General features: G+C 44.9%; 2 protein-coding genes across 4 annotated transcripts in view; one reads left to right on the top strand and one right to left on the bottom strand.

Annotated features, from left to right (window-relative positions):
• Positions 1 to 13887, bottom strand: part of LOC112658473 (uncharacterized) — a 444780-nt gene that overhangs the window by 106983 nt on the left and 323910 nt on the right. The gene's annotated exons all lie outside the window — the stretch shown is intronic.
• FYN (FYN proto-oncogene, Src family tyrosine kinase) overlaps positions 1 to 13887 on the top strand; it is a 211362-nt gene that overhangs the window by 24586 nt on the left and 172889 nt on the right. For 2 of the 3 annotated variants that reach the window (XM_025444839.3, XM_025444838.3), the window contains exon 2: positions 3376 to 3415. The exons of the other annotated variant lie outside the window; for it this stretch is intronic. The gene's annotated coding sequence lies outside the window, so the exon portion shown is untranslated. The remainder of the gene's footprint in view (positions 1 to 3375; positions 3416 to 13887) is intronic. 3 annotated transcript variants of the gene reach the window in all.

Genomic DNA, 13887 nt, shown 5'->3' with positions numbered 1-13887 from the left:
CGGGAGATGTCCCCTGGGAGGCTGGAAACAGGAGAGCGGCGGGGCCGCAGGGTGGGCTGCATCAAGGGAGAACTCCGAGCTGAAGGCCTCTCAGTTCTATTTTTAGAGTTTTCTCTAAAAACAAAGCTCTCTCTGCATCCTCCCAAAGATAGAGGATTTGATCGGATCTAAATAGTTGGGAGCAGCTCGTTTTTTTGGCCAGGGCCTTGTCCTCTGGCTTCCCTCCCTGCAGGCAGTCACACGTTTGCAACATCCATGGATCAGCCTTTTCCACTGGGGAATCTGGGTCACTTCAGTCATGTTTCTCAAACAAAACATTAGCACGACTTCAGCAGGAAGAATTAAAGCATGGAAAGTGCCCTGATGCCCACAAGCCCGCGGCGGAATGCAGAGTCAACTATTGAAAATGTCTGTAGACCTACATGCGCCTGTGTCCGCACAGACACGTACACACACGGGGAAGGAGAGGTCCGTCTTGCCTTAAAGCCTTGGAAACTCAAAACTTGAATATCTCAAAAGTTTAGTTTTAGAATAGAAATCAAGTAGAAAAATTGATCATTTTTTGAAGAATAATTTTTTTGAATGTAAGACAAAAGGTACTTCTGTCTTTTTTTTTTTTTTAAAGATTTACTTACCTATTTTAGAGAGTGCACTTGGCGGGGAGGGAAAGGGAGTCCGAGGATTGTGAGATCGCAACCTGAGCCAAAACCGAGAGTTGGACGCTCAACCAACTGTGCCACCCAGGCGCCCCAAATAAAAGGTGCTTCTAGTTCACTTCAACGTCTGATGACAAAATTTATTTATTCTCAACTTTTCAGAAACACACCCTTTATTTCCGACAGATATACCTGGTTTTAAAAACAAATGACACCCTTCATACCAGACAGTGTTTGCCCTGTGAATTTTACTTTCTGGCAATTTTATCTCACCAAAGCATATCCTCTTTGAAACAATGGAGCTAATGCCTAAAAATATCTCAGGCTGTGCTTGCTGGGAGTCTTTGAAGTTAAAGCTGTGACATCCTTCTAGGTTATGGCTGCAGGATGATGCATACATGTATTGTCTTTGTTAATTAACTCCATCTGTTTTATAAGCCTGAAAAAGAAATTGGATGAAGCTGCCTATATGGAGGGATAGATGATATTCCCTGTGCCATAGTGAGCCAGCAGCCCCGGACAGGTTTTCAGTTTTCCTTTTTGCCACCAGTTGCTCAAGTGCCATGGAGCCAAGGCTCATTCTTTGAGAGCCTGTTGTTGAACCGGGCATCCCGCGCAGTTGCACTTGTGCTGTCTGTAGGAGAGAGGTTAAGTTTCCTCACTACTTTGGAAAGGGCTAATGATTCTCCCAGGTGCTCTTTCTGTGGCAGATGAGGGCATCTCTCACCTTGCAAATAGAAAATTCCGTTCTGTGAATCAGAACGACAACCTTCCTAAACCTCTTTTGGGAAACGTTCAAGTGGAAGCCAGAGTTCCACTGTATGTATGTTCCCTTTGGTGAAAAGGTTTGTTTGATTGATTGATTGATTGTTTGATTGATTGATTACGGGGGAGGGGAGCAGGGGCAGAGGGAAAAGAAGAGAGACCTCCAATGCAGGGCTTGACCTCATGACCCTGAGATCCTAACCGTAGCCAAAAACCAAGAGTCAGCTGCTTAACCGACTGTGCCACGGGGGCACCCCTGGTGAAGAGCTTTCATGGTACCGAATTACTCTTTGCTGGTTATAGGGAGGCTAGTTAAAAATTTTGGACAATATGGATTCCCTTTTTTTTTTTTTTTTTTTTTTTACAACTCAGCAGGATCTGCATCCTCAGTGGGTTAGCCAGGAGAAAGGCATGTATTGCCAGGTGGCATTTCCCTGGTTAGGCCAGGACAGCAGGTCAGAAGCAAGCAGGAGATGGGGCCATGTGGGTTGCTAAGGTACGGCCGCAGTGGCATGCTCATTAGCACATTCTCTCCCTCCAGCCCCATGCTAGTTCTCCTTCATGTCTGCAGTGAGTTCATGATTTGAATACCCATCTGCAGAAGACAATATATGAGTTTCTAATTCTCTTCCCCATGGTCATTTTTTTTTTCTTCCCTTCATTCTGAGTCATCTTTGATTAAACAAAACAAAGATGTTACTGTTAATTATGCACCCTTTCAAACAGTTCAAAAATTCTTTTGTGCGTGTGTGGGGATGGATGGTTTTGATGGGGATAGTGATCTATGATGACAGTATTTTAAACTGTGGACCGGGATGCTAGGGATCCTAATGGAAAAAAATGTGTAAGTCTCTACTAAGATAGGAAAAATCGTCTCTGCTTTTTTATTCTCATTCCTCAAACCTTTTCCTTTCTGCCCTCACATGGTCAACATAATTCCATTCCAGCATCTTTATTCTCTTTAGACGTCTTATTAAAACTTAGTTCATGGGGATCCCTCGGTGGCTCAGCGGTTTAGCGCCTGCCTTCAGCCCAGGGCGTGATCCTGGAGTCCCAGGATCGAGTCCTGCATTGGGCTCCCTGCATGGAGCCTGCTTCTATCTCTATGTCTCTGCCTCTCTCTGTGTCTCTCATGAATAAATAAATAAAATCTTAAAAAAAATAAAACAGTTCAAACAGCTAAAATTGCAAATAATAAATGAGGTACCATCATACTGGCAGGTTGTAGGCAGAGTGCATGAGCAAACTGGAAATCCGCCGTCGTCCTCGTGGCACTTTAAAGATTAATGTGACATGGGCAGGGGTGCTACAAAATCAGTACCCAGCTCTGCCGGGCAGTGTTGGCACAGGTTCTAAGGTAATCCTGGGGCTGGAGTCCCGTGGACACGTTGGTGCAGGCTGGGGGGTTGGCACACCTCCCCTAGAGGGGAACTCCAGCTGATGGGAAAGAGGGACCATACCAAGAAGGTGGTTTTGACAGCGAGGCCCACCCACAGTCTAGGAAGTGGGGCACAGATGGGTTGAGGTCTAAGGGAAGATTTAAGCCAAGAGATGAGTTGAATAAGAACTTGGAAGGCTCTTTTTTTTTTTTTTTTTAATATATCCCAACTATGGATGACTTGTAGGAACCCAGAAGGGGTGTGTGTGTGTGTGTGTGTCTGTGTCTGTGTCAGGCCTCCATCTTTATTTTTCCTGACTCCAGAAACTCAAAATCTTGTGTTGGCCTCCTCTGTTGGTACAAGGCCAGGTCTTTGCAGTTGCAGGCAGGTGTTCATGGCAGCTGTGACTTAGCAACAATTGTGTGAATGAGGGAAAAAAAAAAAAAAAAGAGTTGTGGGCAAGTTGATTGTCTGCAGCAAATGGAAATTCTATGGTGGTACTTTGTGGGAGGTTTATAGGCAAAGAGTGTTCAGTTCTCTTTTGATGTCTGTTTTTTTTTTTTCTTCTTCTACAGTTTTTTGAAGAAGCAGGATGCTGATCTAGACGTGGAAAAAGTAAGTTGACAAGTTCTGCCCTGAGAGCACATGCCTTGTAAATCAGAAAGTGTGTCCCATTGGGACCCAGGACTCGGTCCACTTTTGAACTCTGAGCCTGTAGGTTTCTAAGAGAGACGTTGAGTTGGGAGATGGAGCTGGCACATGAATAGAAAGTCTCACCCCACTTAGGTGCATCTACGATTTCCCCCTCCTCTTAGTTGTAATGCTCGATTTTGGTAATTATGGGAACGTGTAGATGTTTAGCCGTAAGATGTGTCTCTTTACCCCAGAAATAGAAGGGAACAGCTGTCCTGGGGCTGATGCCTTCAGGGGCTGCTGAGGGGTGGGCAGCGCTCTGCCTTCAGACTGGTTAAGGAAGATCCCCTTCCGTCCATCCGTTTTTGTTTTTTTTTTTCTACTGGAGATAACTCCTGCTTACCTCTGCCCTAGTTGTGCCTTCGGTTTGTAGTCACCGTGTCGCGGGTCATCCTTTCATTCACTTAACATTTTTCTGATGCCCACTGGGTGTTAGGCACCATGCTGGAATCTGTGGAGACAAGAATGGATGTGACTGACAAGTACACAGGCGATTATTATACATCGCAATAGGAATGTGCAGAAGGGGCTCTGGAGGCTCAGCCTGAGGCTGCGCTGTCCGGAAAAGCTCCTGGACGGAGGGCCTGTGTGAAGGAGCCCCGTAGCCACTGCGTCGGCAAATGTTTGCTGAGTCTTCTCTGCTTGTACTTCTCATCTCCCAGCTGCCTTGGGTTCCCAGGAGCGATTCCCGTGAACGGCTGGACGGACAGGGTCTCCCTGGCCACCCACGGGATCCTGTTCTGCCCCAGTCTCAGCAGCTCAGAGTGACGGTCCTCCGTCCCCTGGCCACTCAGGGGCCCCACTTCATCATCAAAGAATGACTTGGGGTTATTTCTCCTTTAGACTTTGTGTGTAAGAGAAGTTCTTCTCCCAGAACTAGAGGCACACTCCGCATGCAGCCAGTGTCCTTCACGCTGCGGAAGTGTGCCATCCGGAATCGCATTCCGGAATGATTATGGGCAACCCCTGGCTTCTGCAGAATGGCCTGCCGTCTTTCGGTCACAGCCTTTCCTGCTCGTGCAAACCCAGGCGACTCAGGCTCTCACCAGGCCTGGGTTGGACGGGAGGCGTTGTGAAATCCTGGCTGCTAAAGTTTTGGCTGTGGAAGCCAGGGGCTAGCGAAGGCACTGCTGGGTACTGTGGCCCTCGTGGGCCCCACAGCCAGCGAGAGCCTTGGGGTGCCGGGAGCCACCTCAGGACGGGGTGGCGCAGAAGAGCGGGGCGGGACGGCTCCGGGAATCCTGGAGCTGTTCCAGGGTGCAGGGCTTGCCCTGCCTTGTGCCGCCCAGGCCGTGGCCCGAGGTGAATCCTCCCACCGTGAGAGGGGGAGGGAGGTCCAGTTTATGGGGGAGGCGGGTCTGTTCATTGTGTTCTCAGTACAACCCGATGCCAGGCAGACAAGAGGGCTCAGCAAACGGGGTGGGAAAGCCCTGAGCCGAATGAATTAGCGTCTTGCTTCAGCTCTGCTGTTCACTTGCCCTACGACCTTGGGCAGATCTTTTCTCTCATCCGTAACACAGTCCCATTCCCCGTTTCAAGTTAAAATCCTTCATTTTTTCACTTAAAAAATACAGAAGCCACACGTATTTCTTTGTTTTCTGACTTGGGCTTTATCCCAAGAAGGTTGTAAAGGGCTGTTGGCCACGAGTCTGAAGGATGCTTAATAAGGCCCAGCAGAGGTTGGGAGTTCCTTGAAGGTGCGGCCTTGTCCGTTGTTGGCGCGCCCGGGACCACACTGTCGGCAGCGAGTGCCTAGTGAAGGAAGGAGCTTGACCAACCCGTCCTGTGGGCTGGGGGTTTGTAAGTACTGAGGGAATTCAGAATAAGAGAAGCTGAAAGTGTGGTAGGAGGTGCTTCTTGGACTGCGTGAACCTGAGCTGCCTGCAAGGGACTCTTCCTGCTGCACCCTCTTGGGCACGTAATTAATGACCTGGAAGACGTTCAACCGCCCTAGAGGAGTTCAGCATTTTAAAAGTTCTAATTCAAAAGCCCCAATTCCAGAATTTTTTTCTGATGCTGATAGAAGGCTGTGGAGCACAGAGGTATAAACTGTCTTCGCCTATGTTTGTATATCTGCCGAGAAGAATCTAGAGTGTGCCTCCGTTGTGTAACTAAGGGATACCTGCTGGCCAACCCAAGTGAAGAAAAATCACAGAAGTCATGGTGTGTTTTTTCCTAAACGGATTTGTGAGCTTTCTCTGTCATTTGGACATTTTTGTAAAGATAGAACTATGAATGGAAAATTAGCCTTATCGTGACACGTCAAAGAATAAACTCTAATTATTAATTATTCCTTGTAGGTTATTGAGATTATGCTACATACTGAGTGCTTTCTGTGTGCCACACCAGACAACAATCTTGTGAAGGAACCATGGCCCTTACCATGAGTCGCTTGAGGCACCACAGCAAGAACAAAGATTCTAGTTATATCTGTCTGGGTCTAGAGCCTTCTCTTTCTCATAACCCTAGCTTACCTTGCAATTGATACAATATTCAAGACAATATATTTCTGTGACCTCTTTTTAAAAGGTTTTAGGAGTAATAAAAAAGCAATGTTACTTTCTAGAAGACGTCTGAATGGGGTTGCCCTGCCACCACACACTTCTTCAAAGCCGTCATTGTTGTATAGTTATTTGTGCAGTAACCATCTCGTATCGGTGTTCCCTATTGAACCGTAAGCTTTGTCAGATCTGAATCTTTACGTGTGCTAAGCCTAGTGCCTGGCTTCTAGATTGCCCTCTTAAAATGTTGACCACTGGCACATGACCAAATTAGAGTCCATGAGAGCCACTTTGGTAGGTGGCAAAGTAAAAAAATCTTACTGTGTACTCCAGAAATCATGTTTGTCTTCTCCATCTATAGGTTTTATCTGTGGAAACCATGCCAGTTAATAGCATTATATGGAGATAAGACAATCACTCCTTGGCGTCCTCTTCAAAAGTACCAAGTTTCAAGCAGACAGATGAATAGATACTTCTTGAGAATGAAGTAATCCGTGCAAAAGCAAAGTAACTCTAAGGATAGAAGAGGGAGGAGCAGTAAGAGCACAAGGGAGACATTAATACTGCTTTTTTTTTTTTTTTTGTCTCAAAAGAATCTTCTTGCATTATTAAGGGATACACTTCTGAGTATGGTTTATACAAATCACTGATTTAAATATATACAGTGTATCTTCCAAAAGTAAAACCCATACTCAACTGAATTTTAAAGAATATGTAATCAGGTTAGGTCAGAAGGACAAAAAAAATGTACTTTTTGAAAAATAAAACTGATTAAATTGATTTATCCTATTTGGTAATTTAAATCATGATTTAAATGGACTTGATTAAAATAATAACTACTTTGGTCATAATGACTTTCAGAGGGCTAAGGAGTGAGGTTTGATTTCCATGTATCCTACATGATTTTCATGTATCCTGCATGGCCTCTATTTAGCATGATTGCAAGTATTTGACAGTTGTCTTGAGAGAGACCCATCATTGTTGTAGTTTCAGTGAGAACAACAATCTCTGTATTGCTGTTCTGTTTGCAGGGTTTAGATAAGCTGTCTTCAAGCCACGAATATGGCCATAGATAGACATACTGTCTATTTGATAGACACAGAGGCCACCCCAAATAAAAATTGTCATTCAAAAGAAAAGTAAATAGAATTCTTTAGAATGTTTCCTTTATCCCAGCAAATTCCTTAAAATGTGTTCATCCATAAATGTAGAATATATATAGAAGTTGCTCCATTTTTCAATGTTTCTTTTGTTTTAATAAGTCCCAAGAGAAATGATAATAATATCCTAGTTTCTTATTGTGGGGTTAATAGTTCTTATTAAAAAAAGAAAATGAAAAAAATAATAATAAAAAAAATTTTTAAAAAAGAAAACGTGGTTCTATACAATTGGCTCACAATTTGAGACTGCATCTGGAATCAAGCTTTAAAGCCATATGTATGTGATTCCTACATAGCTGCTTGAGAGATGGAAAAATTAATTCATGTAAGATTTTTCTTTAGTAGAGGAATAGGATTTTCAGGGGTTACAAGGTCAGCAGTGCCTATATGGGGAGTCCAAAGGCATGAGGATGTGTCTCTAGTGAGACTGTGTGTGTGTACTGGGGGGGAGGCGATGTAGCGTTTCACTGTGTATGCTGGTTGCCATAAGGAGGTAGAAAGCATGAAGAAGAAGAGGGAAGAACACCCATAAGCAGAACTCCTTGCCCTCTGTAGAAGCCATTGCTTCTAAATGGAGTGCAAGTCTCACTAGGTGGTGTGGGGACCAGCCCTGGTCCGTCCCCAGATGGAACTAGCTACTCCTTAGGCCTTCTCTGATCCACACACTTAGAGCTGTCATCCCTGGGGCCTATGGGATGCCCAGTTGTGTCTCATTCTCCAGCCTCTTACTGAGTAAAGGCTGGGCTTCCCACAGCCTGCTTTCCTAGTCACTAGGGATCAGGAAAAAGGGATGATTTTGGTGGGTGGTGGTGGGGGACGGGGACAGGGGAGGGGGGTTGGTGTTTGGGAGGGAGGAACTTGCGTAGAGCTCTGTTTTAGGTTGAAGAGCAAACAGTTTTAGTCCTGTACCAAAAACAGTTGTTCTATATCACCCATAATGCCTGACCAACTTTCTTTTATATAATTCTCTGGATTATAAACCTGCTGCTGTGGAAGAGAAACAGCAGTGCTGCTGTGAAAGAGAAAACACGCCCTCTGCCAATTCGAATTTCTGAGATAATAAAAGACCCCTCTTCCTAGACATGATAAACTCTGGCAGATGTTGATGACCATTGGAAGAAATACAAATAACAAAATTTATGTTGTGATCAAGGAAAAAGTTGAAAAAAAAAATCAGGGTGAATTGTCTAGTCTTGGATGAAGAACATATAATTCATTTGTTCCTCAAACATTACCTAACACCTATGGGCTAACCACGGTCCCACGCCACATGTTATCTTACTCAGTTGCCCTATTTTATATGTGAGGGAAATGAAGCTGAACAGAAGTGAAATGATTTGCCCAAGGACTTACATGTAGGAAGTGGTAAGAACCAAAAGTAGCTCTTAAACTTGGGATACCCTTCTGTTTCCACTCAACAGTGGATATTCTCTTGTACTGAAGCTCAAAAGAGCAGAAGACAAATGAACAACCATCATCAGCTTCATGCAGTTTAACTGGTAGTTTTATACGCATCTTTCCTTTTTCTCTTCCCTGAATTTAAAGGGACTTTCACCGTTATTTGTTTAAAAATAGTAATTAATGATGTTTTTTATCAAAGAGAAATTAGAAACTTAGAAGAACCATCTCTTTGAATCTGACATGGTCCCACCAGGTGGTCCCATGGGGGTGACAGAGGCGGCAAGAGAGTGACTTCCCACGATGGCATTCTACAGGAATGGGAGTCCAGGGAGGCCTGTTCCTGGGCTCAGGATGATCTCATTGTCCTCATCTCTGTAGCATTTATCATCCTGCAAGGAGAGAGCTGGATGCTGCCAGGAGAGAACGGGGAGAAATGCAGCCCACTTGACAATGAAGAGTCAAGACAAGCTCCCACCTACTCGGTAGTCTTTCTTCTGTAGCCCAATTGCCGCATAATTTCTTCTATTGCAGCCAGGCCTGCTGGGGAGAGGTTGGAATCACTCGGTTGTCTGCCTTGCATAGATTTATTGTCTGCTGAAATCCCCTGTGAAGGAGAGATTATTAGTAAAATAAGTGTAAAGAATGGCTTCGAAGATACTTTTGACACTGCCCCGAAACACTTTCCAAAGCAGAGCTGCGCTGCTTCTGGGCTGGCGTGTGTGTATGGGGATGCGACCATCAAAATACTCCAAAATTCAGGCTTTTCCCCTAACACGGGTTACCACGGCCCACTTTGGGGCAACACCAAAAGTGTAAGCAGAAAACCTTCGTGTTTGTTTGCTGCAGCCGCCATAGGAAGTGACCACACACTTGAAGGCTGCAAACAACAGATTTCTTCTCTCACAGTTTTGGGGGTCAGAGTTCACAGCAAGAGGTCCGGAGTGTGTCCCCTCAAGAGGCTTTGGGGGAAACCTGTTGCTTACCTCTTTCAGCTCCTGGTGGCAACAGGCGTTACTTTGATTTATGACCGTGTCACTCCAGCCTCTGCCTTTCTCTTCAAGTTCTCTTCTCCTCTGTGTGTCTCCCCACCATCCCTCTCCTAAGGATGCCTGCGATGGCTTTCAGAACCCACCAGATAATCCAGGATGAGCTCCTCCTCCCAAGATCCTTAACTTCGTCATACCCTACCATTGCATTCCGTACGAGGTGGCAGCCACAGATTGCAAGGATTAGGAAGTGAACATCTTGGGGAGGGGGTGGACATTTTTCTGCCTCCCACACCTTCTCTTTTCAGAATTTCTACATTTCTCATTTCCTGAAACATACAGCTTATGACCACTGGTTTCACACATTACTTCAGCGAGCTTAATTTTTTCCTAGAAGGGGGCCCTTGGGAGTCTTAAGAACCAACCTGGTCTCCCAGGCCACAGAACAGGCAAGGCCAGGCCTATCATCTTCCTTAGATTGAAGTGATTGTAAGGATGAGGAATCATGGGCGCTGAGAGCAGGGAGGGGCCTTCGAAACCATAGCCTCCCAGACTTCGGGGGGAGACTCAGGCCAGAGATGCAGGGTCACTCGAGTCTAGAGTGGAGATGGGATCAGCACCTACTGCCTCAGCCCACCTCTTCTGCTGTGTCCCTTTGTGAGTCCAAGCTGTCCTCCATCGTATATGTCTCCTCCTCATCCTTCATGTGACAGTTCTTTAGTACCTGAGAACCCCAACCCTGCAAATCCCCCTTTCCTTGGCCAACAGCCCTGTTCTTACAAATATTCTTACATTACCCGATATCAGGCATTCTGCTGTTCTGGTTACATCCCCCTAGAGGTGTTCCCTTTATGTCATTGTCTCTTTAAGAACATAGCGCTGAGATATGAACAATACTTCTGAGATGGCGTGCCCAGCATAGGGCAAGGACTCTACTCCTAGAACTGTTAGGTCTTGTGAGATGCACATGTTTTCTGCATCATTACGTGCTACACTTAGAGGAACCAAGGTCACACTTCCATTTAGCCACCCTGTCACACTTTTCAGCTCGCATTGAACTCAGGTTCAGTAAACATCCTTAAGACTTTAAAATATGAATTGCTTTAGACCTCTCCCCTTTGCCCCTGCCAGGAAGAAGAGCTGGGTTTCTGTCTGTAGCAGTATGGGATCAGTTTGGGACCCAGAGTAGAGTCCAGATAGAGATCCAGAGAACAGATATATCCATGGGCTGGGGCATGCTCACATGGATGGTACCAGCAGCAGACAGCAAACAGAAGGCAGTTAGGACAATTTGGTGAGGCATAGAACTGGAGAAAGTCTTGTGTAGGTGGCAGTCTAGCTGGACAGATATTGGGAGCAGAATTGTCCCGCTGAAAGGGCAGATAGGAGGCACACTGGTATGGAGGGACGAGGCTCCAACCAGGGTGCTGATGAAAAGAGTTGAGTCCTGAAGAATGAGTTAGAGTCAACTCCCAAAGCAGGGGAGGGCCCAAGATGGGAGCTTGAGTCCAGAGACCCGAAGGAAGCCCCTAGTCTGAAGTCAGAGTCCCAACACGGATGTGCGTCTGTGAATCTGTGGCCTGGAGCCTCCCCTGCTCAGAGCCTGGGGTCAAGGTCACGTGACAGAACTTGTGAACAGGGCTCTGTTGTCCCAGTTGAGCAGATTGGAGGGTGCAGGGCAGGTGATGACACCCTCCTATCTATACGCAGTTGATTTCTTACTATGAAAAGTAGGGTTTTATTCCCGTGAATTCTTTGGATTCTTTTTTGCCGGTGGTTTGGTCAGTTGTGGCAGTCACTGCAGCCCGTTGAAATGTTTTAAGATCTCTGTTCTTTCCTCTAGTTGATTGACTGTCCCCTCAGTTGTGAATTATTTGTGATATCTCTAAGCACATCTTGCTGAAAACCTCACCAGGGATGACCTACAAAGTCCTGCTGTGCAAGGACCTCCCTCAGGTCAGTGTTGCTCCTCTGTGATGTTGGCACCCCTGGGTATGGTTGCTCAGTCACCTCTGAGGCCTTCAAACTGAATTGTCCCTTAGCCCAGGCTTTCCCACCTCAGGCAGCTACGCTTGGCGCACCTGTCAGATGCTCTGCTGACATCTAGGTGCTCAGTGTCTATAACTCTGATAGTCTTGCAGAAAGGGCATGAGATAAGGGCAGGGCCCCAGGAAGGGAGAGTGGGTAGCATGTTTGGTCACTCGCTGCTTTGCGGGCAGAGGTCCCCAGTTGTTCGCACTGACACCCATGGGTTTCAATCCTAAGTCCCACTTCCTGTAACATACTTGTGGGTGTTAGCCCGTGGGTGATTTTTAAAGCAGAACTAGAAGCCAGTATTCAGATGCAGAGTCCTAATCTCCATTTCTAGTGTTCACCTCTTCTAAAGACATCCTTCTTTGCAGATTACGTGTAGTGTATAAAAAGCAGACCCTACAGTTGGGTGCGTAAGGCCATTTCTTAGAAGATGTAGGAGTGTTCATTAAGTTGTGAAATGTGCCACTACTAAATGTAGTCAGCGTGTAAAGTGAAGGAAAGGAAGTGAGATGCTGTGTGGATCATTTATGTTAACAGAAGAAGGGGGGTAAAACAATTCACTCATTTGCATAGTCCTTCCAAATAAGCCTGCCAAGACCAAGTGAGATGGTTTCAGGGTCAGTCACGAGGCGGCATGATGTAGTGGAAAGAGTGTGTGGGCCTCAGGGGCTTAAGTAAGTCCTGCTGTGCCACCAAAAAGCTATATGATGTTGGCTGTGGGGGAACAGATAGTCAGATGACGAATTGTAACGGTGGTGAGTGTCTGAGGGAAGGTACAGGGAAAATGATGCAGGAGGATCCCAAATAGCAGTTCACAACTTCTGTTGGTTGTTCCCCCTGCTTTGGGCAATACTGGCCAAGGATTGGATAACTTCCAAGTGTGACAGGAAACAGATCCATACTTGGGCTGGAAGAATGGGAAGGGGAGAGAAGGTTCCTTTCCACGACATTATTTTTTCTGTTGCTCTTCATCAAGATTTAATGCCACAGTAATTTAAAACAAACAGAACCTGTGCTTGTGGGTGGGAGGCAGATTTTGCTCATCTTTGGAAGAATATTCTGAAACGTAGTCCTAAACTGGTAGTATTGGAAGCAGTAGTTATAAAAAGCAAAGTAACCACCACTTTGCCCGTCATACAGTTATCAAATAAGGGGAAAAACTTTTTTTTTTCCTTTACCAGAGAGCTTGACCTATGTGTCAAGGTGATACTTATTGCAAAAAAAAAAAAAAAGTAAATTTGATAATGGGGTTAAAAGTTTGAACAGCCCATAGGTATTAAAAATGAAATAATTTATAAAACTCACAAAGTTTGGAAGTCCTCACAGTGATCCACAGGGAAGTTTTAGGTGTGGGAGAGGCCTCGTTGGCAAAATGTCAGTGCTTTTTTTTATGTATTACCTATGACTGGAAGAACAAAAAAAATTTGACAGTTACTATAATATTTACTGTATTTTCTCATATTTGGTTATACTTATTAATACAAATACTGGCTACTAGCCAATCTTGTAACTTTTTTATTATTCTATTTATACAGTGGCTTAGAGGAAAATATAAGTAGGCTTCCATGTTTTCTAGGTAGTAAATACAACAACAAGATGTCATGTAATGTTTTTGAAGGCAAAAGTAGAAAGCTTCAGAAACAATTTCAGAGCCAACGGAGCAAGATGTATGAGGGCAGGAAAAAGCACTTGTTTGGTTTGGTGTTTTTTTAAAAGGTTTGTTTTTTTTTTAATAGACTTTATTTTTTAGAGCAGTTCATATCAAAATTGAGGGGAGAGTACAGAGATTTCCCATATACCCATGCCCCCACACATGCACAGTGTCCCTCATTATCAGCATTCCCATCAGAGTTGTACAGTTGTTACAACTGATGAGCCTATGTTGACACAGTGTCCTCACCCCAAATCCTTAGTTTACATTAGTGTTCACTCTTAGTGTTGTACGCGTTACATGTTTGGGTAAACATACAGCCATGCGTGTCCACCATTATGCTATTATATAGGGTATTTTCATTGCCCTAACGATCCTCTGTGCTCTGCGTGGCTCTGCACCCCTAACTTCTGGCAACCACTGAATTTTTTTTTTATTTATTTTTATTTTTTTTTACTGTCTCTATGGTTTGTTCTTTTACAAGATGTCATGTATTTGGAATCATACGCTAGGTGGCCTTTTCAGATTGGCTTCTTTCACTTAGCTATATGCATTTAAGTTTTCTTCATGTCTTTCCATGGCCTATTAGCCCATTTCTTTTTAGCGCTAAATAATATTCCGTTGTCTAGATGTACCACAGTTTATTTATCCACTCACCTCC

Source organism: Canis lupus, chromosome 12 (genome assembly GCF_003254725.2).
Source record: "Canis lupus dingo isolate Sandy chromosome 12, ASM325472v2, whole genome shotgun sequence".
Lineage (NCBI taxonomy): Eukaryota > Metazoa > Chordata > Mammalia > Carnivora > Canidae > Canis > Canis lupus.
Note: the sequence above shows the minus strand (reverse complement) of the source record. Positions and strands in the feature narration are given on the sequence as shown.